The sequence below is a fragment of the Falco naumanni genome, chromosome W (genome assembly GCF_017639655.2).
Source record: "Falco naumanni isolate bFalNau1 chromosome W, bFalNau1.pat, whole genome shotgun sequence".
Lineage (NCBI taxonomy): Eukaryota > Metazoa > Chordata > Aves > Falconiformes > Falconidae > Falco > Falco naumanni.
Window position 1 is genome coordinate 8610666 of NC_054079.1, and position 26392 is coordinate 8637057.

Genomic DNA, 26392 nt, shown 5'->3' on the forward strand with positions numbered 1-26392 from the left:
TTGATATGGAGTAATAGTGTGAAATGGGGACAATGGACATCGATTGTGATTGTATATGTCTGCTCAGGAATGTGGGTATGGTGACTGGTCATGGGTGCGGTGTCTGGTCACATAGGCACACAGCTCTGAGGAGACAACTACAGTTTTTGAGGAGACGCCTGCCCCTCTTCCTCTAACAAAGGGGAGACGGGGAGACGCCTGCCCTTCTTTCTCTAACAAAGGGGCTATTTAAAAGAGAATGAGAAAAGATGAGAGACATTCAAATGCTATCTAGAAGGAGGGAGTGCTAAGTCTCCTTGCTGGAGAAGATGGGATGGTCACAAGGACATGAATCACCTTTCCTTGCTGAAGAAGATCGGATGGTCACAAGAACATGAATCGCCTACAAACCTGCAAGACCACCACATTCGAGGAAACGGACTGATAAGCTAATTAACATACGAAGCGGGGTTTAGGTAACGGATATGTATAGGCGTTAATTGAATATTCATTTGTTTCATTGTATAAATGTAGGATGGTTCGGCACTTCGGGTATGCACGCTTGTGGAGGAGCGATCCCCCGTGCATCTGCGCGCAATAAACATACCTACTTTATAACTTTCGAGTTATAGAGTCTAATTCCGCACGTCACTACCATAGTCAAGGGCAAGACTGGGTTGGCCTCTGTGTTTGCCACCGAGAAGAATCTTGAGCTCCGCTGTTGGCTGCAACCCAGTAAGCTTTGAGCGGTGGGAACATATGCTATGCCAGACCTTGATGATGATATGGAGAAATAGTGTGAAATAGGGACAATGGACATCGATTGTGATTGTATAGGTCTGCTCAAGGAATGTGGGTATGGTGACTGGTCATGGGTGTGGTGTCTGGTCACATAGCCACACAGCTTTGAGGAGACGCCTACCTTTCTTCCTCTAACAAAGGGGCTATTTATAAAAAGGATGAGAAAAGGATGAGAGACATTCTAATGTTATCTAGAGGGAGTGCTAAGTCTCCTTGCTGGAGAAGATGGGATGGTCACAAGGACATGAATCACCTACAAACCTGCAAGACCACCACATTCCAGGCAAAGGACTGATAAGCTAATTAACATACGAAGCGAGAGTAAGCGGGTTTAGGTAACGAATATGTATAGGCGTTAATTGAATATTCATTTGTTTTATTGTATAAATGTGACATGGATCGTCACTTCGGGTATGCATGTTAGGCGGAAGGATCCCCCGTGCATCCAGCACTGCCAATAAAGGATACTTAGTCACTAAGAAATTTTGACTTCGTTCTTTAAATCAATCTGGCACCCCAGATGGGACACCTCTCTGCCGGGCTGTATGACCCGCTGGGGACAGGACTCCCTAGGGCGCCCCCGGGATTTCCCGGAGGGACTCCTTGACTCAACGGATCACTGCGGCAGCAGACAAGGACCCCCATTGCTGTAAGCGACGGTATTCTTTAGTTTAGTTTGTTTGTTTGGTAGACCGGTCATTTGGAACTGCCCGTAAGTCAAAAGTTAAACTTCTGCAGGGTGGTGTATACTTTTGTGGCTAGCACCTTAAGTATACGTTTGTTTTTGTTGGCATTCAATTGCCGTTTGGAGCATGGCAGGTTCGCCTGTGGGGCTCGTCTGGTACGGTCTCGTTTATTACGGTTTTCTGACTCACTGAATGTGGACATTTGACTTTGATTATCGTTATTGCGATTTTAACTGTATTTTTTGGTAATCTTGCTCATTACGGTTTCCTGACATACTGGATGTGGAATTGACTCTGATTATCGTTATTGCATTTTTAGCTGTATTTCTTGTAATTATAGTGGGGTCTTGGTGTTGTTGTAAAACGATACCTGTGTGTTGTATTGTATAAGCGTTAACCTTGTTAATATAAGGTGGTAAAATGGGAGGAAAGCAAAGTGGTGGAATTTTAAAGAAAAGCCCTTTGGGATGTGTTTTAAGTCACTGGAAGGACATTGGAGGATCAGCTGGTGGGAATGTGAATAAGAAAACATTAATAAAGTATTGTAATCAATGGTGGCCGCTTTATAAGCTGGAATGTGGTGAAAAGTGGCCCTCTAATGGTACTATAGACTATAATACTTTGTTACAGTTGATGTTGTTTTTGCGGAGAGAGGGAAAATGGGACGAGGTGATGTATGCTGATATGTTTTTCACCTTAAGAAATCACCCAGAGTGGCAAAAAGGGTGGGGGGCAAAAAATGTGAGGAATGGCCCCCTCTGTTATAAGAGGGTCATCCAGGAAGGAAGAACATAAGACGACCCATTAAAATGAAACAAAACTCTTTAGTTATTACCTACCACACCAGACATTTGAAAAAAGGGCAGCAAGCACATTAATAAGTATCGATCCCTAAGCTAACTCTTACACCAAGCACATCAACCACAAAAATTGTAATTCCACCCAATAATCCTCTAAACCAAATGCATCAATAAAAGAATAAATAAATAAAAAAAATCTTTATAACACTAGTCCTAAACTTCAGAGGGGAAAAAAGGGTTAATTACTTAGTGATTTTTGTAATTACTTTTGTGACTATTCTGTCTCCTGTAGGATGTTTCATTCACCTAGCGATGGCAATGAAATGAAACAGGTAAGTTTGTTCAGCATTCACAGACAAGGTGGAAAATGCATTGGTCTTGCATAGGTACATTCGGCAATGTCCAAGCCTCTCCCAACAGCTACCTCAGCTTTTTCTAAATGCAATTCAAGCTTACAGGGGACGAAAGGGGTTATTTGGTAAGGTAACATGGTGACATAACAATACAGGTAATGAAGAGAAATGGAAGTTTATATAAATAATATTCCCTTTAACTTTCTAAGCAGCATATTTAATCAGTTTTCATAAATCTAAGGTTTTTAGCAATGGATTATGATTTCAGAAAGGGGAAATGGTAGAGAACATACTTACTGAATGAATATTTCAGAGTAATTTTTTACTTATTTTTTTTAACACCTTTGCTGGGTGACAGGTGATAATGGCCAAATAACACACTGCCAAATCTAAGAAAAAGAATGTTAAGCTGGCTAAAACTGAACTTGTTTTCTCTAAATAAACAGAAAAAAAATGTAGCGTTTACAATGTGTCTAATATTTTTGTCCCCATTCTTAATTTTGTCACATTGATGCTACATTTGAGTGACAAGGAGCACTTAAACTCAAAAATTTTAATTTAATAAAAATTATTTTATTCGACATTTGTGGATTGGTTTGGTTTTCTGGTTGTTTTTTTTTCCCAGCTACATGCCAAAATATTCTCTCTTCTAATTGCGTCCATTGTCTGAATCTCTGCAACACACCTGCAAGATACCATGGTAGTTCAGTAAGGTCACACAATTTCCTCTTGGCAGGATCCAGCTGTTCTCCAACACTGTAATCCTTGAACTTTCTGCTATTTTTGATATTTCCTGAATCCTGAACTTTTGAAATCTCTCCTCTTGGAGCTGCAGACCACATTCAGTCCTCAAATACACGCATACAACTCTCAGCAATTTCAAAAGGGAGCTGTTCATATGCACAATGGAAACATCTATAGACTTCAAAGGAACAGTCAAATTGCATATTTTTCTCTTGGTGGGAATTTTGGTTTTGATGTTTTTTGTGATGATCATTCCCTCAAAAGTTTGTCCTGGAAACTCTATCCTTTATAGCTTAACTGGTTTCCTACTCCATTCCTGATACTAGGAAAGAAGCAGATAAATCCATAATGCACTGACAGATTCCTCTGCTCAAAGACAGTATTTTGCTATAAACAAAGCTTTAGCCCTGGATGGCCAAGTGTTTCCAATAGAACTAAACCTCAGAAATAAGATAATCCTTTCATTTTCAGAAGAGGTCTTGTGTTGGAAGAAGGGTTCGCCGGAGTCAAGAAGACGCTCAATATGAGTTATGCATCTTGCTCAACTTTATTAGTTTCTAACACTACTTATATAGAACCGATACACATGCATATTCGTAAAGCAGAAATATAATTGGTTAGTAGTCTCTAAACACGTGCGGTTCTCACATCCCTAATTATCTTGACTAAAATAAGCATTCTATCCATGTAGCTAATTGTGTTGCTGTGCTTCAGCCTTGTAGTTTGTTACTCCCTATTTTCCCATACCGGTCCCTATCTTTCTTGGCCCTGCACCTGCTTTCCCAGCATCTGTATCTTGTTACAGCCACGGCCTGTTGGCACAACATAATTCTTGGTCTCAGGATTCAAGAATAGCTCAAGGCTACCTTTCTTGTTAACTTCAGCACAGCAACTTCAGTACAATTCTGATTACAGGCCTATTCTAATACCAGGCCTGGATTGTGCAGATCTTCAGAGATTCTAAGGCCATGCTTCTGCAGCCATTCTTCTACAATTCCCCCTTTTTTCTTTTGCACAAGCCAGGCCTTATTGGTTATGTTAAAAACTACTCTCTTTAAACAAGAAAAAACACAGCTAAAAACTAAAAGCATTACAATAATGATTATAACAAAGCGTATTCCTTCCATCAATAACGTCTTTAACCAACCTGTTATCCCCAGTCGTCTCAACCATTCATCAAAGGGATTATCATCAGCAAGAATATGCTTCATGTTTCCCTGCAGTTGTCACAACTTCTTGTGGATAGATATGGAATGGTCGGAAAGGTTCACACAACACATCCCTTCAAAATCCTCACAACCGTGTCCATGTGCTAATAACAAAAAATCGACTGCAGCTCTATTTTGTAATGTAGCATGCCTAACACTATCTACGTCAAGCGATAACGAACTTAAAATCTGTGATGTAAGATTAAATTGCTTCTCTCCCCAACACGCTAACCTTCGTATATTCTTAGCGTTTAATGCAGTCATTGCTCCGGGCATAAATATGGAGGCTAAGACATTTTTTGTTACAGACTGCAGATCGACTCGGTCATTTCATGTCTCATCAAAGGTGCGCAGTGCCCTCCGTGATCTATGAAATTGTGGAGTCATTTTCAATAAGTCTTTCATACATGGAGCAAACAAAGTTAAACGCCCTAAATAACATGGTCCACCGACAGGATTCAAAGGAATCCCTGGCCATGCTCTATCTCCACATATCAAAAAGACTCCCGGTGGCAACTGATAGCCCCCTGATACATTTACATGTAAGCCTCCAGCTTTCAGTTCACCCCAATTAGTTGAACCTGTTAAATTTTGAAACCTTGTATCAAACTCCCATTCACCTTGATGTGCTAGCCACAATCGCCACGGTTCACCAAACCAAATTACTCCAGTGCCATTTACAGGTTGAAGTGGTGGTACCATGTCCTTGCATACTGGCATTCCCGTTGCAGTCACGTTAACGTTTTTAACAGGCGTAATGCTACCTAATAGGTCTAACTCCTGCAATGGCAAATTATATGGTCGATTCAAATTCTCAATAACCGTTTTCTGCCACGCTGCATTACGCATAGAAGGCCAAACAAATTGCCCATTTGGACTCATACATGTACCATTCTCATTGGAAGTCAGATCCACTGTTTTAACATTCAAAAAAAACATCAGAATTTGTTTCAATCTCTTGCAGGGGAATACCAATTAAACAAGTTCTAAAGGGGTTGTCTGCTTGCTGCAAACTTAAACAAAAGTCTGTTATTCCCATGATATTTGCCCATGTCACCCATATGTTTGTCCTAGGCAAGATGTCAACAATACTTTGGCCAATGGGTAAAAAATTCATCAAGACCGTAAAACAAGTCCACCACTTAAACATGTCTAGTCCTACAATTTCCACCTTTTTTTTTAATCTTTTTTTTTTTTTCATTCCACCCCACAAATCTGTGCTTGCACAGATTCTGATGATGTATAGTGTCTCCAATCAGCATGGTATTACACTAGTCGTATGCTATCTCTTGCTTCATGCCCGGTTACTAATCAAACACATACACTCTTTACACCATTTACATTTAAGCTTTGGCTTACAGAACTGTTTTACCCCACATAGCATACATCGGCACAATACCCGCTTTTTACATCCCTTACAACATAGACAGTTTATTCTGTCTGCTCGCTCTGAGTCTTCTCTTCTGCCTTCTGATCTTGACATGCAGGTCGCACAAATTTGCTAGGGACCCATATAGGTCCTTTATCTGTGGAGATACAAAAACAACCTCTACCGATAAATAACACCGGATTAGGTCCTTCCCATACACCTGAAGCCATATTTTTATACAGAACACTCAAACCAGGAACTGTAGTTGTTTGGTTCCCTCATGCTGTTTGGTGATGTATAACAACAGGTGGTCCCTCTCTATCCTCCGTAAGGGAGAGATAGTTTAAGGTAAACAACACCTTAGTCAACCGTTTACTTACATCGATGTCCTGCGATACTTTCTGTCTCTGAAGATAATCCTTCAGGGTACGGTTTGCCCTTTCAACAACTGCTTTCAGTTCTAAGGTTTGAAGGTTGTCCCCTGGTTCACCGGTGATCACATGTTTCTGCCACTGATTATTGGATTGCCAAACACACGCAGCCTTCTTCATCTTTCGTCCTGCATCTGTAAACACCGTTGGCCCTTCAGCTGGTCTTTTTGAGCGTAACGGTCTCGCAATCTACTGATAATGTTCTAACATCTTCCAAAGAGGTCCTTTTGGCCGGTTGTTGTGTACAACACCTGTATAACCCATCAAGGCTTCCTGTATGGCTGTTGAATGTCTCAGAAGCCATTCATAATCATCACCACGGACTGGAATACCGATATCTGCCGGTTCAGTCCCATGAATTTCAACAATCCTGTCTCTTCCTTTTCTCACCAAGGCCGCTACTGCTTCAGGGCGACTTAAAATACGATGTCTGGGTTGCAATGGCAAAAACAACCACTCTAAAATGATCGCCATATTTTCCCCCTTTTTCTTTTGCCATTGCAAAATAAGGGCAAAAGGTGAAGTGGCAACATTGCAAACTAAAAAAGACATTTGGTGACCACACCAGCCAGTCTGAATCTTGCGGGATACAACTTTCAGGGCAGCCCGTTGTTCTGGTGAACAAGTTTGAGGACTGTTGGCTTCGGTGCCATGCAACCAGGATCAGAACGGTTGCAAATCATCGTTAGTGAGTCTCTTTGTGTGTCATCAGGGTGTAAGGGAATCGTGAAAAAGACAGAACAGTCTTTCAAGTCTATCACAACAATTTCCCAAATCTGAGGTATCATCATAAAAGGTGGAAGAGCAGGTTGCAACACTCCCATCGCTAAAATTTGATCATTAATCTTCCATAAATAATGTCCCAATTATGTGCATCAAGATTATTAATCAATACTGGGCAATCTAATGAGCTGGTCACCTGCCATTCTCCCTCCAAAATAGCATCACGAATAACACCAGACCAGCGCTGTAGAATTGGATCTTTTCTCGAGTTCAGCATCGGTGAGGTAGTTGGGCTAATTGGAGGAATTACAGGTATTGAAGTAGTAGGCAGGTTCATTTTGACTCGCTTTTCCAGGTTTCTTAATTTATCTATTACCTCCTGTAAGGATTTCTCTGTATTGTTATCACAAGGCTTCTCCCCGCCTTCCTCCTCAGACCGGTCCGATGATGTTTCAGGACAAAGAGGAACTTTTGGCTCATCCGCTGTCTTATATAAAAGCTCCGGCACTGTTGAACATGCAGGGGCGGACATACCCTTCAAAGGACGAGTATGCCCAACTCCGAAAAGTGTAACCAGGAGAGAAGGCTTAGGTGAATCACCCTTCTGCTCCACCGGCTTTTCTACACATCTCTCCCCAACGCTTCTATGGCTGCTACTTTTTTTTTTTTTTTTTTTTCTCGCTTTCATAGTTTCCAGAGTGTTAACTATCAACCGTCACGTCACTCCTAACGCTTTAGCTTCTTTTCCTTCTTTGCCTCCCTCGATCATAGTATCCCAGAGGTAATTTCCCACTTCTCTCCATTCCGCAATACTAAACAATAATGCGGGCTTGGGGATCTTATTCTTTTTTTCGTGCCCAGCGAACTAAGGTCTCCACTTCTGTCTCTTTAACGCCCTCCCCTCTCTTAAGGAGGACGCTAGTTAACAGTTTAATTGCCACGTCTAATTCCATTGCTGTCTTCTCAGAGCTTCGCCCTTTCACAGAAAGGATATCAGCGCGGAGAAGCCCTGCGCGATTTACTCGTCGCGGCTTTCTGTAGTGTGTGTGTCCCCCCCCCCCCACATAGAGAGGAATTTAGCGTAGAGTCCTGCCGCGATTTACTCTACGCGGTCTTACCACCGGTGGGGGTGCGATCTGCAGCTCCACACCAAACTCTGGACTCCCCTTTTCGCCAGCAGCTGGGGGCATCCGTGGCGGTGGGTGGGCGGGCGAGCAGGGGGAGCTGCGGGGCACGGCACGGCATGCTGGCGGGGCGCGGGGAACTGTGCTGGTGTAAGAAGCAATCTGGCTAGCCAAGTACAGTCACTGGGTGTCATGATTTCAGAGTCAAACAAATAAGTCAACAAGTGTTTGACTGGTTCAGATTGTCATCCATGTCGTGTAACGGCTTGTCGCAGCTGCTGCATAAATTTCCAATCTAAAGGTTTCCACACAGCGGCTGCTGAACCAGCAGGTAAAGCAGTAGTCCGCACCAGACAAGCAACAGCAGAAGCAGCTTCCCACTCTCCCTCCAATATAGCATCTCTTACAACCCCAGACCAACGACTTTCGGGAGCGGCAGGGTGGAGGATAACGCCTTCCTGGGTCAAGATCTGAACATCACGACTGGCAGTAGGCAGATGGCGTTCAGTCAATTGCTGCTGCAAGCGGTTTAGGGGCCGGTCGGAGGGTTTGGTTCGGGGACGGGGGATTGGGGCAGGTGCAGGTGGGGTGGGTTCAGTTTCTTTAGCAGACTCCGCGTTCTCATTCAGAGGCGCACTCGGACCCGCCGTAGTACCCTCGTCCTCATCTAACAGGGGGGGCGGCTCTCGGTAGCTTTCAGGGCGGCGTGGAGCACCCGTTGCGGCGGCACCCTCCGGAGATGGTGTCGGGTGTAATAGCTCTGTCGCAGATTTTTTAATGGGCACAATTATGCCTTTTGCAGACGGAGCGCCTAGACCAAATAATTGGATAGACTGCGACTCGGTTTCCTGACCGAGGAGGTCTGAGGCAGCCATAGCCATTTTTTTTTCCGCAACCAGGGATCGTAAATGGTTTATGACCTCCCGGCAGGCAATCCCCAAGTCCTTGGCTAATTTGCTGCTGCTAAGGATCGCATCGCAAAGGGAATCCCCAACCGCTCGCCACTCAGTCACACTAAACAGCAATTGCGGGTCTTTTAAGTGTCCGTTTTCAGCCGCCCACCTACAGAGCTCATGGAGCTTCTTAGTGCTCACGCTAGCCTCTCGCTTAGTAAGAATATCAGTTAATAGCGTGAGTGCCGCTTCCCTTTCCATTATCGAGGGAAAAACGGTCTTACCGGTGCAGGTCCGCGCACGACGTCAATGCCGGATCCAGAAGGATACTGTGAGAGACAGTATCAAAAGCTTTGCAAAAATCCAAAAAAACCCCCCACATCTACTGGCTTCCCTTGGTCAACTAGATGGGTGACCTTGTCATAAAAGGAAATTAAGTCACTGAAGCAGGAATTTCCCCTTGTGAACCCATGTTGGCTGTGGCCAATGGCTGCATTGTCTCTCAAGTGTTTTTCAGTAACTCCCAGAGTAACCTTCTCCATAATTTTACCAGGCACTGAAGTGAGACGGACAGTCCTGTAATTACCAGGGTCTTTCTTCTTACCCTTCTTGAAAATTGGGGCAACATTTGCCATCTTCCAGTCAACTGGGACCTCTCAAGACACCTAAGACCACTGAAAAATAATGGAGAGAGGTCCTGCAATAACATCAGCCAGCTCTTTCAAGTACCCTGAGATGAATCCCACCAGGCCCCGTAGACTTATGTGCATCCGGCTGGAGCAGCAAGTCTCAAACAAGTTCAGAGTCAGCTGGGACTTTATCATCCCCCTACTCATGGTCTTCCAACACAGGGCTCCAGGGGTCCCAGGGCCCACCATCAGTGTTAAAGACAGAGGCAAAAAAGGCATTAAATATTTCTGCTTAGGTCTACGCCCCTGTTTCTGATGTGACCGGCCTCATCAAGTAACGGACCAATGTTATCTCTGATCCTCCTTTTGCTGTTAACAAATAGCCCTTCTTTTGTTGTCCTTCACGGACTGGATTCTAGTCAAGCTTTGGCCACACAAATTTTCTCCCTGTAGTGGCAAACAGTATCTCTGTAGTCCTCCTGTGTCACTTGTCCTTGCTTCCAATCTCCATACACTTTCCTTTTCTGCCTACATTCTAGAATGAGATCCCTGCTCAGCCAAGCCGGCCTACTGCCCCGATTGCTTGACTTTCCGGCACTATTGGAATTGACTGCTCCTACACTCTTAAGAGATGGCTCTTAAAAAGTGACCAGCATTCATGGACCCCAATACCTTCAAAAGCAGATTCCCAGGGGACCTTATTAACAGCAGATCAAAGTCTGCTCTTCCCATATCCAGGGTCCAAGTTTTGCTGGCACTTTTACTCCTATTGCCAACGATTTGAAACAACTACTGCATGGTTACTGTGGCCAAGACAGCTACCAATCACCACTTCACCCACGAGTCCCTCTCTGTTTACAAACAACAAATCTAGGAGGGTACCTTTCCTAGTCAGCTTCCTTAGTATCTGCACTGAGAAGTTATCTTCAATGTCTTTCAGGAATTTCCTGGACTTGTTTGTGTCCAATGTATGATATTCCCAGTAGACGTCTGGGTAGCTAAAATCACCCATAAGGACAAGGACAGTTGATCTAGAGATATCCCTTAATTCCTTGTAGAATAATTCATTGGTGTCATCATCCTGACTGGGTGGTTGATAGTAGACTCCCACAACAACATCCACTTTATTTGCTTTCCCCTTCATCCTTACCCAGAGGCTCTCAACTGTGTCATTGCTAACTGCAAGCACCAAGTGGGTCTTGATAACATACAAGGAAGTTTCTGTGTTTCTCCACTTTCTTTCTACTTCATTGTTGAATTTGCATGACCTTAGGGTTAAACAAATATGTATAAAGGACTGTGTAACTGCAGTGACAATAAACTCGCTCCTGCAGGAAACTAGGGATTTATGCACACCATTTTTCTCATGTAGGGTGGCAAAGGCTTGACCACACTCACTGATGAATTCCATATAACTTTTATATAACAAGTTCACATAACTGTATTTAAAAATGCAAGTTTTTTCAGTGTAATTAACAAGTATATAATAAGTGTCAAATATTTGTGCAGGTTTTGGAAAAGATCTTTTTGAATCTGATTTAGACTGAATAATGGAGCATATTGAGGCTGCTATGGAAATGGTCTCAGTTCTGAAAAAAGCAGACATCAGAAAAACAATTGCGGGTCCTATCACCTATTTTCCAGACATTTTTTCCTATGATGGGACCACATAAGGGTGTCAGAAAATTACTGGGTAGCTATTGGTTTCAGGTGAGTAAATTCTTCATGACAACTTTTGTCTGCCATATTGTAAAATTGGCAGTGAGCTCAAGCTTTGCAAAATGTCATGGGTTTGGTGGCTGTTTTGTATGTATTTTATGTAAAATATAATTAGAAATAGTCTTAATAACCAATACTCACATATTATAAGCTCATCCTTCTCTCTTATTTCTTCCTCATAATTCTCATTATTTTTTTCAGTTTGTTTCCCCCCTTTTAATCTGGAGGACAATATTTGTGACACTCTATGAAGCAGCAAGAAATGGGTAGTACTTGGTACTATCTGTGCAGAAAGTTAAAGTCATAAAAGTGCTTGGCTTTACAATACACTTTGCAGTTAATTTTATGCATTTCTTTGAATTACATTATGTTAAACAGTTTTTTGGCATATGCAGAAACAGGTGTCACTGAAGTTGTGGCAAGAATGAGTGGTACAGGGAGAACTTCTAATATGAAGTTTTTTGGGTGAAGAGTTGAAGGCATACTAAACAGAAGGTACTGCCAGCATAATGGGTGACTGACTGCTCTAGGGGTACGAATGTAATGGTCCTGACTGTTGAAGGTTGAGCTGAAAAATTATGTTACTGGGTGTTGAAGGAGAGCAAATGAAGAGGGTAATGTGACAACACAAATGGGCATTTTACTGGTTTTCATTTATTCTCTCTTGCCAATTATGATATTTTCTTTGAATCAGATATATATCTTATATGCTCTGGCTCCACTGAAGTCAGTGGTAAAACTCTTACTGACTTCTCTTTAATTGTCTTAGTTTGCCCATTGATTCAAGATGGATAGAATGAATGAATCCAATTCCAGACATGTCATTGAAGATTGTTTTTCCAATTGTCTAAGTTGCTGTTCAAAATCCAGCTTGGCTTTTTCCAGTTTTATTTCAATCCAAGCTAAACAAACCCTCAGATCATAAGATAAGGCAGTATCACTAACGTGCTTTTAGAGGCCCTCAAAATAAAATAGTTTGGTAATTTTGCAATGATTCATTGTGAAAGGTATTCACCTTTGCTGCTTGGATTTGAGAAAAACAAACTGTCCTGGTTTCAGCTGGGATAGAGTTAATTTGCTTCTTAGTAGCTGGTGCAGTGCTGTGTTTTGGCTCTGATGCGAGAACAATGTTGATAGGACACTGATGTTTTTAGTTGTTGCTGGGTATTTTTATACTGTCAAGGACTTTTCAGTTTCTTGGGCCCTGCCAGCGAGAGGGATGGAGGGACACAGCAAATTGGGAGGGGACACAGCCAGGACAGGTGACCCAAACTAGCCAAAGAGGTATTCCATACCATATGACGTCATGCTGAGTATATGTGAACTGGGGGAAGAAGAAGGAAAGGGGGGACATCCGGCATTATGGCATTTATCTTCCTGAGTAACCATCATGCGTGATGGAGCCCTGCTTCCCTGGAGATGGCTGAACACCTGCCTGCCGATGTGCAGTAGTGAATGAATTCCCTGTTTTGCTTTGCTTGCATGTCTGGCTTTTGCTTTACCTATTAAATTATTCTTATCTAAACCCTCGAGTTTTACATTCCTTTCCGATTCTTCTCCCCATCCCTCTGGGTGAGGGAGGAGTGAGCAAGCAACTGCGTGGTGCTTGGTTGCCAGCCGGGGTTAAACCACGACACTTTCTGATGTTTTAATATTGAATTTTAACAATCAAATGCAATTCAAACTTGAATACTAATGACCATGTAAACTCCTTTATTCCACAACAACTAGACATTAATGGGAGTAACAAGTAAAGAAAGAGATGGCAGAAATAAGATGTCATATCCAATTAATCCACAGTTTAATTCTCTAAACATTTGTTACATGTTATATATCTAGTGCTCCTTTGAAGGGCTGGGGCTTTATGAGCAATCATGCTCTTATACCTAATCAGAACCATATGGAGGTCAGTGTGAGGGTCCATCCACACTGAAGCAGAACTGGAAAGGATATTAAAAGTTAACTGTGAAATTATTTCAGACATAAGTTATAAAGTTTGAGAAGCCATTGTAGTAATGTTAGTATCTCGGTACTGTTAAAAACAGTATGTCAATTAAGTGACTCAAACTACATTTCTGCAAAAAAAAAATCTGAAATTTGCAAAGAAAAATAAATAAAAGGAGTAACATGCAACATGGAAACATCCTTATACAAAGACAAACAAGTGATAGAGGATGGGACAAAACCCATATTCCCATATATTTCTTTCTGTTGCCTATTTCTGATGGGGAGACTACAGAAAAGTCAGTTTTGGTTACATGGAGTGCTGACATCTCTTTCCCCTAATGCAAAACTGGGCTTTATGTGATTTTTTAAAAAATACTGTTGAAATTATGGACGCAGTCAACAGTTCACAGTAATAAAAAGTAAAGAAGGGGAACTACAAGCAACACTGATACAATAGTTTAAGAACTCTGCAGCTATTTAGCAGATATGATACCAGTACATACAATTTAATATGTATTTATTTAAAAATGAAGTGATGGATATAAGCAGGAGACAAGTCTACATGCAGAATTCTCGTACACAAAGATTGGATGTAGCACTACAATCAATTGCCAATATCAACAATACAAGCAGGCAGCTAGCTGTTGGTTTTTTCAAAACCTTTTTTAATTTTCTGGGTGAATTTAGTAAATATGAAAGGGAATTAAATAGCATTTACTAGTGCCAGACACTACAAACAAGCACTAGACATCTTCAATGCACAGCTCTGTAAGCTTCAATGCACAGCTCTATAAATGCATCTCATTTTTGACCTCCAGCATTCTTGCTAAAAGTCTAGGTCACAGAACAGGACTTCAGAGCCTTTCCTTTGGGTGATTTAAGGTCATGGTCATGACTCACAGTTAAACAGAGCGCTGCTGATAATAGCGGTAAAGGATCACATTTGAGGACAATTTCCCCCCTCTGATCTTCACAGCATGAATAATGCTTATTCTGTATGTGTTCCAAGTATGGAACTCCCATCAAGGTCTCATTTAAATAATAATTAAAAAAAAAGAGTACAGAATACACAGCAGAAATCTATATTGTGAATAAGCGACTCACAGCATGAATTAGAGAACAACTTTGCCCTTAATTTGAACTCAGGTTCTTCCCTGCTTCCCCATATTGCATCTGATGTTGCTGCATTTTTCAATTGTGCTACAAATGTGACAGAAATGTAAGCACACTCCCCTCTGATGGCTAACACAAAACATATATTTCCAATAAAATGAACCAAAATAATATTGTTAAGATCAGTTTATGAAAAAATATCTGTTTTATACTTCAGTCTGATGCTGTATACTCTCAGTGGAAAGAGTAACCTTGAAGGTTCAATATAAGAAGCAGGAAAGCCACTCAAAAGAGTGTCCTTAGAGTGCTGATGCCTTATTATATTTTCCAGTGCTTAATACAGACATTTTTTTTTGTGTTATGGAAGAACTACTGAAAGCCTTTCCATTAAAGGCACAATAGAAACAGAAAAACACACCTTCTTCTATAAAATTCTGCTAATGTCATTTTTGGTGTGCTTTAAATACATCCATGGGGCTTTTATTTTCCATCAAGGGAACATAATACCTGCCTGCATCAGAACACCATTTGCTGAGCAACTTTCTAGAGAAATTTTTACCAAGTTGTGCTCAGATAAATCAACCTTTTAAGTTTTTTGTAACTCAATAGAACTGTCTGTTTATTCTCCTGACTTTTCTAAAGTGGAAAAGCTATGTGTACAATGTCCTTTTTCATCCTATTCAATTATTTTTTTTCTCACCCTCCAGTGCAGCTTTCATGATAGGGACAATCCCAGTGCAGACAGTTTCAGGCAACTGCTTTCATTGTAAGCAGTCTCAGTAATTAAACAGGTCTCAGTAGTTACAGATCCTGCTGTGTCAGGTCTACACTAGCATTCATCATAACTAAAACCAAGAGAGGGAATGGAGAGAAATTTTAACCTAAAAACAATGGCAATAACCTGACAACCTATTCATATGTCTGCAGTAAGCAATTTAAATGAGATGCAGTCAAGAAAACTTTGCATTTCTCCCAACAATAGAACACTGAACCCGACAACTGATTTGGCTGTAGAAGATTCTGATACAAAGTAAAATGGCTTCTTAAACACTATTATGGAGAACAAACTAGTATAGTTAATAGTAATCCTAGTTTGACACAGCCTTGTGAGAGATGTGGAAAATTATTAAATGTTGTCAACATGTAAAATGAGCTGTTTTCAGCATTGATCATTACTCCTCAGCCTGAGAAAAAAATTGCTAGGATAGCTATTAGCATGCTTAAGTCAAAGCTTTAAACAAAAATGGTCAGTTTGTGACTTTGGGCAAAATTAATTTCTGAGTTTCATTTACAAATGAACTTCACTTTAAACACTGGCATTTGCTCAAAACAGGAAAAAAATTCAAGATTCCACTTATGTTGGAATTTTAAATACAAAGTGATAAAAGAAGCAGGTATCTGGCACAAGGTCATCCTCTGTTCAAGAAGTTGATTTTAGAATGTTAGATTTTGCACAGAAAAAACAAGGTGAGTGGGGAGGGGTTAATGCTAGAAGGAAGGGAAGACAAACATTTTCTACAAAACATTTTAGGTTTACATAGGATTTTAGAACAGGAAAAAAATCAATATGTTACTTGACTATCAACATCTCAGTTTTCATTTTTAAATGAATTTCTATCATAACATTTCCAACTTTGATAATATATTCTCACAAACCAGTCTAGATAACTCATTGCTATTATCTGCAGCTTAAGGTATCAATCCAGACTTCCTGTGTAACACACAACACTGCAGATAATATATTATTTCTAAAAACATTTATTCTTACCACTTATACTTTAATGTGGGGAAAAGTCTAAAAAAAGAATAAAAGCCAGCACTGGAGTATGAAACACCAAACACATGCACCTTTCATTATTTATCATCAGCATGCAATAACTCTGACCAATGCAAGTACAGTGACCAGATGTACCTTTTACTTGTATTATTTAAGCTTGTAATTATAAAGATAGAAAACTAGTATTTGGGAATATATGGACTCAAATAACTTGTTTGATTGAAGGTGCTTGCAGCTAAGACATCTGTACTTATTTCCTCTTTAGGAAGCAATAGATTCTCAGGCACTTTCCTTGCTGACAATGCACTGAACTTTTCAGAACCTCCTGAGAGGACCAATTAAAGCAGATTGTCAGATCCGTAACTGAGCAGGTTCACTAACAAAAAATAAATCTGACAACACAACCTTCAAAATTAGCACCTCTAACAACACAACCAAAGAATAAGTACTCTAACCAATCAGTCCTTCAGTTGGCTTGGACAATTGTGATGGATGCACCCACTCTGACTGAGTGAACAGTACTTTGGTTCAGGCATCACCAACAAGTAGGCCTGACTGAAGTCAGCCCTGCTGTGCAAACCTTGAGAATTGTACTGGAATTTAGGCCATGTCTTATCAGGAGCTAACAGTACCAGCCTGAGCTGGGACTAGACAAAACTAAAACTGCTACAGCTGCACAATTGCACATACACCAAAGGGGGGTGGGTGGGGGGGTGGTGACTATGAATCAATAACTTTATGCTATAAAAATCTGTAGCCCCTCCAAGCCCATTGAACATTCCTGTATGGCAGCAGTCTTCATGGCTATCTCCCCCTCGAGTAGGGATGCCTCTCAAGGTTATTTCTCAAGGTCGAGAGACCCCTTATCTGGCATCTGATATCTATAATGAGGTAAGTAACATTTTACATTAGGCCAAAAAGTATATTGTCTGCTAGCAACATTTATAAATATCCAGCTATAGCTTAATTATTAAAGTGTTGTAAGTATTAGTGTTTGACTGCTAAATCAGTTACATCATCATCAGATCATCGTTAAATCATTAACTAACATTCAATTATTGCTTAATCGCTATTTTATTGCCATTTGATTTTCATTCAATCATCAATTAATTACCATTTGATCGTCATTTGATCATTAATAAAACCCTTTTAGTTAACCACATAATGATGACTTCTCTTTAATAATTCACCTGCAACAACAATCTAGAATTAAAAGTGTCTCTGAAGTCCTTTACCACCAAAAGAAAATGAGCAGAAGTTTATTCAGGAACAAAGATATTAGGGGGCATTATGGAGAAGATTAAAAAAAATTCCCTCAGGGAACCAGTGAAAGTCAGATCACTGATTTCTGCCAAAGTAGAAGCTGGAAACAAGCAAAAAAACCCCAACATTTTATTAGACAGAAGCCACAATATACTGGAATTGGGAGGAGGGGGGGGGGCAGGAAAAAAAAAAGAATGAGGAGCCTTTATTAAGAAAAGATAATATAAAATTTTGGAAAAAATATCTAGGGGTGTGTCTGAAAGACTGTACGAACATCAGTATATGCAAGACAGTCTTTGCTCTTATTCATAGTTCTAAAATAATAAAAAGACCATCTTTTGGAGTGAAAAGAGTCATCACTATCATATGCTCCATTATTTGGAATTATTTATGTGGTTTCCTCTTAGCAATGTAAACCAAGGCTTGAAGAGAAAAGTTCCACATATTTTACTGTTCAAAGCCCTCTTATGGCAACTACCAGACACTGCAGTGCTAATCCACATTTAAGAATTAACAGACATTGGAAGAAAGAACAGTAAGGAGTTTTGCTTCAAAATTATTTAGTATATTAAGAAGCTGAAAGTTAAATAAAGCAAAGGATAGTAGCTTTAATACAGAACTGAAATTAGAGGTCAGATTCCTTTGCTCTAATGTTAGCAAGTTTCCACCCAAATTACTTGTAGTATGTTGCTGTAGTAGGTTTGCATGGCAAGGTTTTGGTAGCAGGGGTGCTACAGGGGTGGCTTCTGTGAGAAGATGCCAGAAGCTTCACCCATGTCCAACACAGCCAATGCCAGCCGGCTCCAAGACGGACCCACCACTGGCCAAGGCCAAGCCAATCAGCGACGGTGGTAGCACCTCTAGGATAGCATATTTAAGAAGGAAAAAAAAATATATATCTGTGTCAGCAAGAGAGATGAGTGAGACCGTGTGAGAGCAACAGCTCCGCAGGCACCAAGGTCAGTGAAGGAGGAGGGGGAGGTGCTCCAGATGCCAGAGCAGAGATTCCCCTGCAGCCTGTGGCGAAGACCATGGTGAGGCAGGCTGTCCCCCTGCAGCCCATGGAGGTCCATGGTGGAGCAGATATCCACCTGCAGCCCATGTAGGACCCCATGCCAGAACAGGTGGATGCCCAAAGGAGGCTGTGACCCATTGGGAAGCCTGCACTGAAGCAGGTTTGCTGGCAGGACTTGTGACCCCATGGGGGGACCCACGCTGGAGCAGTCAATTCCTGAAGGACTGCACCCTGTGGAAAGGACCCACGCTGGAGCAGTTAATGAAGAACTGCAGCCTGTGGGAAGGATTCATGTTGGAGAAGTTCATGGAGAACTGTCTCCCATGGGAGGGACCCCACGCGGGAGAAGGGGAAGAGTGTGAGGAGGAAGGAGTGGCAGAAACAACATGTGATGAACTGACTATAACCCCCATTCCCAATGCTCAGGGGGAAGGACATAGAGAAATCAGGAGTGAAGTTAAGCCCAGGAAGAAGGGAGGGGTAGGGGGAAGGTGTTTTTCTGATTTGAATGGTAATAAATTAAAATCATTTTCCCCAAGTTGAGTCTGTTTTGCCTGTGATGGCAATTGCTGAGTGATCTCCCTGTCCTTATCTCAACCCATGAGACTTTCATTATATTTTGTCTCCCCTGTCCAGTTGAGGAGGGGAGTGATAAATGCAGCTTTGGTGGGCACCTGGCATTCAGTCAAGGTCAAACCACCATAGTTGCAAAAACTATAAACACATATATGCACAGAAAATCCACACTACTTACCTCAAAACATAGGTCTACATTTGAAACAAAACTGGGACTCTAAGTTGGTGTTAATTGTGCTGAAGTAAATTTGTACGACTTGAATGATTTTTATGACTTGTAGTTATTTTAAATCAATGTCGTTTTCAGGAAAGTTGTAGTTATATTCCCTCATGTTTCCAAAAAAGAAAAATAATCACTACATATAATTTTTTTTTTTTTATTTCAAATAGATAAAAGGCCATGGGTACCCAAGACATTGCTGCATCCTTTTTTATCTTTTTTGCTTGAACAGGCAATGACTTCATTTTCACAACTGATCTTGATGCCGAAAAACCTCGGAATGAAGAAAACTGTTAAGACACTTTTTGTACTTTTAGCAGCAAGGTATTTATTATCTGCGCAGGGGAAGAGGTGGTTCGCACCACAGAAACTTGCTCCGAAGTACAGGTGCGAAACAGGCTAATTTATACATTTGACATACATGATTGCAACATCTCTTCATACATTATTCATGTAATTACAACATCTCATTGCATATTAATGATGGACAGAGTCTAGGCAGAGCCTGGCCGGAGTCTTCTCTTGTCATCAGTTTTGAGAGGGTCGTTCCGGCCTTCAGCCCCACTCAGGTGGTCTTCCTCAGAGTTGAACCTTTCAACTTTCTTTCATAAGTGACCCTGCCAGGATCTTTTTGTTTTTTGAACAGCTAGTACCAGGTTTGTCATGTTCTGCAGGGCCCTTGCAAACATGACGGCAACCAAGGTAATAGCAAACAAACAATACTGCCAATTGAGTGAATTGATGCCAAAATGGCTGATATTTTCTCAGATTTTGGTAACATGTTGCTGCAATGGGGCGCCTAAAATCCACCCAGCACATACCATCAAAATCCTCACAGCCATGTTCTTGAGCCAACAACAAAAACCAATAGTTGCTCTGTTTTGTATATAATGGTGGCAAATTTGACTCACATTCTCAACTGCCTAACAAACAAGGTACCAACATTCAAAGTGCAAACAATATTGACTTCTTTTGGGTTAACATTATACAGAGGCAATTAACTATCAAAAATATCAAGAATTTCAGTAAGATTCTTCATTCCCTGCATACATTCATTTTTTTACAACAATGTCTGCAAGTCAGTTTCAAGGAAGGGCACACCAAACAAAAAGGGGGAATTGTTGGGGTCTGCAGCGGGTCTGCAGATAAGTTAGTTGACTTCAAAGACTTAGCCATGTACCTTTAAGATGGCCACAAATTGTCAGGTATGTAAACAGGATGGGAAGAATCGGAACTTAGAACCGCAGCATACGGGCACCTACAGCAACAGCAAATAGCAAGCAAGAAAAGGGACACAAAAACCTATCAGGGTCTAACACCTGCTACCACCTTCCCAAGGAAATTGCCAACCAGATTGTTTCTTATTTGTGGTAATAGAGCATGTAATGGAATTCCTTTCCGACCTATTGGTGGCCCATGAACAATTGGTCGTTTAAGTCTAGCATTACCACATCATCACCCCAATAAAACTCATCCCACATGCTGGAAAAGAGATACAACGGTCCAATTAAAAAAGGACTGTGATGATAACGTAAAATTGTGGAATTATGGGGAATTCATTGCTGCTTCAATATTTTTTCCAGGCTTGGCTGCTGGTAAAGCACACTCTAACCTAAAAGAACTGTCTTGTTCGGTAACTAAACAAGCAAATTTGACTAGTAGAGTTTTAGGAGAACTAGCAGATGATTTAGCTCAGACTCAGTATGCTGTCTTACAAAATCGCATGGCAATAGATTTTTTGCTTTTAGCCCATGGGCAATGGTGTGAAGAATTTGAAGGGCTCTGTTGTATGGATTTAGAAGATCGTTCTAATTCCATCCACGGACAAATAAAAGAATTAATCAACCATGCTGATAAAATCCAGCAAGACAAGGGATTCTTTGGTCTTGAAGGTTTTACAAATTGGCTTGGTTTGTCAGGATGGATAAAGAGCTTTTTGCAAAGCGCTATGCTTATCATGATTGTGATCATAGTAGTAGTATTATTATTTTCTCGCTTATTGTCATGTATGCGTAAAAGCTTAGATCTTGTTGTGAATCAGGTCCTGCTCGTACAAAAAGAAAAAGGGGGAATTGTTGAAGAATGGCTGGATGAGAAGGGTCACAGATCATTAGAGCATTTGTACGAGCAGAGCCAAATCTAACCGGTGTGCTATCAAGACTGGGCCTCAGCTGAAATTGCCAGCTATGCTGATGGCTGCAGAATTGCAAGGACACCGCGACCTTAACAAGCTTCACAAACAACTCTAAGGAGGTATGTGCAGTAAAGATAAAGAAGTTGCTTAAGCTAGCTAACCGCAAGTAGGAGGACCATGTAAATGAGTAGGTAGTGATTCTAGCCAATCATAGACTGCTGAGTATGCATAATTAGATACACTGTATAAATAAGAGCTATTCGGGCTAATAAATTGAATCATGCTTTATCACTCATACTGAGTCGGCTGCGTGTTATTCCCCGCCGCTCGCATGAGTTTGTACAAAACCCCGTTCCCCCTCGAAGGTGCAACTGAGTCATGCTGGACGCATGGCAGGCTGTTTGCTGTTTGCCTGCAAAGGCATGATACGTAAGAACACAAACTTAAAGCAACAAGTAGCAGATTTGCATTCAGGGTAAGAAAGAGTTAATGCAGAAGTGCTGTTGCAGAGGCAGGCCTGTGTAACCTGCAGAGCAGGAAGAGCATCTCCTGCTCCAATCCTTCTGATGGTGAGGAGGAGGGGGTTGCTGTTGCTGACAATTGAGCAGAAGGACCTGACAATGTCACCCCAATTGCTGCAGCATTTGCAGTACAACAGGACCCATAATGCCCTTCTAGGGCAGGGAATGGGTATGAGGTGGAATTTTAGTGAATACAAAACCAACTTATTTGTTAAACTTCAGAAAAAAAAAATAATAATAAAAAAAATAATTGTTACAGTTGTGGGAGCTGCTGGCCACCAGGAAAACGTCCTGAAACCTTTAAAGTACAAACTAAGAAAACAAACAAGAATGCCAAATTCACCAAAATCTTTGTTGGGATGAGATTTATTAGAACATCTAGACATTTAAAAAAGGAGAAATGAAACCAAAAGTTTAAAATGATCAAGTGATTGAAATCTTGAGCTTATCTTTAATTCAACAGAAAAGTGGAAAAGAGGACCTCCCTGAAGTAAAAGAAATCTTTAACCAGGTAAATCTGGAAATAAATTCCAGGTAAGGCAAAAAAAAATGCTTTACCTGTTACAGTAAAAATGATAAGGGAAGGCCTGCCTAGTTCAGGTAAAACAATATCCCTTGGTCAGCAGGGCTGTGGGGGGTATTGGCATAAAAACAGATAAAATACACTCTGTAGTAGTTCTACTAATGTAAATCTGTGTGTTTTGCCGTGACAGTGACTTATTATGGGATGTGCAGATGGCAACTGCATTGACAACAAAATACAAGGAATAAGGTTGGTCAGGTGCCTCCTACCATAGTCAAGGGCAAGACTGGGTTGGCCTCTGTGTTTGCCACCAAGAAGAATCTTGAGCTCCGCTGTTGGCTGCAACCCAGTAGGCGTTGAGCGGTGGGGACATATGCCATGCCAGACCTTGATGTGAGGAATGGCCCACTCTGAGGCACTGATTTGGAAATTGGAAACCACCTGGCCGACCATGAGGCCAGACGAGTAACAGAGGAGGTAGGAAAGGAGGAATTATCCTTTAATACCAGACAATAAAATCTAAACTGTAAGTACAGATCAAGAGCCAAACTATTCTAAAGACAACTTAAAGGTAATTCAGGACATGAATGATAAAATAAAATTAAGTAAGTGGACTTATTTAAGGGATGGTCGTATAGTGGTACCATCCAATTTAATATGGACCACAGCCCTATTATTAATAAGACGCATTGGGGAGCTGATGCTTTATATAAAAGTCTAAATCAGAAATTAATAGGGCAAAACTTGTATACTGTAATAAAACAGATGACTCAGCAATGTGAAATGTGTTTATGCAATAATCCCAATAAAGCAAATAAATAAAACTAGGGAACATTAGTAGAGGAAATGTTCCAGGGCAACATTGGCAGATCCAATTTCTCGGAACTTCCTTGAAAAGGGGGGGTATCGATATTTATTGGTACTAACAAATACCTTTTCAGGTGTGCCAGAAGCCTCCCCGTGCAGAACTGCTAAAGCCTGGGAAGTGACCAAAATACTACTCCAAGAGATAATACCTAGGTTTGGAGTCCCAGCGGTAATGTCCTCAGATAGAGGACCACATTTTGTGTCCAGAATAGCGCAACAGATCAGCCACCATCTAGGAATAGATTGGCAATTACATACCCCATACCGACCACAATCAAGTGGCCAGGTGGAAAAGATGAATCATCTAATCAAACAACAGATTGTCAAGCTAGGTCAAGAAACAAATTTAACTTGGCCCCAGTCTTTGCCATTAGCTCTTACACGAATTCGAACTAGACCAAGAGCAAAAGAGGGGCTTAGCCCATTTGAAATTTTATATGGACGACCCTATGGGGTACAAAAGGGGACGTCTTCACAGATTGGTGAAGAAACAATGACTTCCTATATGGTGGCACTAAACAAACAATTAATAAGAATTGAGAAGCATGTGATGGGAACACGCAGTAGGGGTCTGGATGGACCTGTTCACGATATACAACCAGGGGACTATGTATACGTTAAGTGTTTTACAGATAAAACCCTGGAACCACAGTGGACCGGACCTTTTCAAGTCCTACTCACCACCTACACCGCAATCAAGGTTGAGGGACAGAATTCTTGGATTCACCATACCCGGATCAAGAAAGCCCCTGTAACTTCGTGGAGAGTAACCCCAGATAAAAAAGAACTGAAACTCAAATTTACTCGGACAAATGGGAACAATGTGGGTGGCAAGTAAGTGAACCTGAGTGGTTGTGGATCCACCATATGGGAAGGGCACCACAACAAACAATATAGAACAAAAGAGTCTGGGACTGAGCCAGTGGCCAGTCTTGCCCAACTTGTTATCGGTAAGCCCCAACTCAAACAAAGATATTTTGATCAAAACAGATTTTATATGTATATATGAGGAACGTTTAGATTCTTGAAATGATCAATAGTGGGTTTAGACCATTTGTGGGTTTTTGTACCCTCTCTCTTGCCTACAACCAAGAGCCTGATAACTGGCCTTGGAATCATGCCCAGAAAAAACACACTGGAATAATGGGAAAGGTGGACTCAAAGATGAAACTAGCTATGGTGTTTTTTTCTGAAAATGAGGTGTACCAAAAGAATCAATGGGATCGGGAGGATGTACACAAAGTCGACCGATTATGGGGAAAATTAGGAGATAGGATAAAAGTAGGGTGTCAAACGTATAATGAAAAAGATAACACCAAGATTTCAGGAGACACCCTGATTAATGTCAGAAAGGTAGATAAGGAATTTACCCTTCTAAATACAACCATGTGCTTTAATTCACGGGAATGTTGGCACAATTTTACCTTAACCGAACCCATCTTTATAATATGCCTAGGAAAGGAATCCCCAAGAACAGCTCTGACTTATAAGATCAAAATAACAATCATGCTAACCACTGTTCAAAATTTATACAATTGGACCATATGTAATCAGAAATACAGGTCAGCAACAAATGTTGTTTAACCCAGAATGGTCTCTTAAAAGAAGAGTTACAAATACAAGTCATGTTTCTGATGCTAAGCCATCCTGTTCCCCCTTCTTACGAACCTCTTATGAGGGATGGACAACTTGGTTAAGAAAAAGAGGAAATATTTATCGAAACCGAATAGTGAGAGATGTAACTGGAATATTGGGAACAGGACTCGGAGTATTAAATTCCATAGACTCAGAGGTGATAATGAATAAACTAGCCGCCACCACGGCCGATCTATCAAATCTACAACAACCACTAAAATCTTCATTATTGGCATTAGGGGCGCACCAATGGTTGATATCGAAGGTACTCCCCAGGTGGGAACAAATAAACATGGAAGATCATCAACTCATCACTAAGGCATTAGGTGGTTTACAGGACGACGTCGCCCTGGCTCTAAGTTGTATCCAAGCCCAAATGTGGATGCAATCAATAGCTGCATCCATAATAAGAGAAGGAGAGGAAGGCATATTTCCTACGGAAATTTGAAAGATGGTTTGGGACAATGCTACGGAAGTAGAAAGAAAACTCCAGTCATGGTGGAATATGGTGAACATTACCTACGACCCCAAAACACACACAATCACAGCTTTTGTATTAACCATACATAATGCAGTAATGATTACCATACACCCCATTGTAGCCCTTGGAATTAACCATAATGGGGTGCTCCTATACCCTTTTGAACATAGAACATGGGCCAGAAAGATAGGCGACAAGTGGCAAACAGTAGATTTAGAATCTTGTATTATGCGAGAACAGCAGGGCTTCCTCTGTGAAAGCAATACTATAATGGCCCAGGATACTTGTTTAGATACAGATCAGAAAATATGTCATTTCGAGGCCTGACCAAATGCAAACTTGAAAACAGTAATTATATATGCAGGGAAGGAATGTGCGTGTTTCAGAACTAAGAGTAACACAATAACCGTAGATGGGGAGGTAAAGGAGACTGCACAGTATTCAAATTACTGTATTTGTAATTTTACTACTATCACAGGATGCAATTTTAGTTACTCAGCCCCAGTAGTGTCTCATCAATTCTTAAAACCCAACTTTACCCTATCACAGATGATAATTCCTACCCCCATAGGACTAAATATAAGCAATATAAAAGAACTATTAAAACATGCAGATTTACAACGTATACTGGAAGAAACCAAAGAAAAGGGACACAAAACTCTTCTTATGATCCATCATGATGTAAAGGGGACCAAGAAAGTTTTAAAAAAGGTAGAACAGGATGGAAACCATAATTGGTGGAATACTCTCTTTGGCTGGTCACCTTCTGCAACAGGAATTCTTAACACTATGGTACACCCCACTGTGATCTTATTGATCAGTTGAGGAATTTCCTTAATATTAACCATTATGTTATATTTG

General features: G+C 41.0%; 1 long non-coding RNA gene across 1 annotated transcript; it reads left to right on the forward strand.

The window, feature by feature from the left end:
* The first annotated feature begins 2587 nt into the window (after positions 1-2587).
* Positions 2588-19864, forward strand: LOC121080706. The gene is made up of 3 exons (XR_005825471.1): positions 2588-2598; positions 6305-6310; positions 19688-19864. It is a non-coding gene; the product is annotated as an uncharacterized LOC121080706 (long non-coding RNA).
* Positions 19865-26392: the final 6528 nt, after the last annotated feature.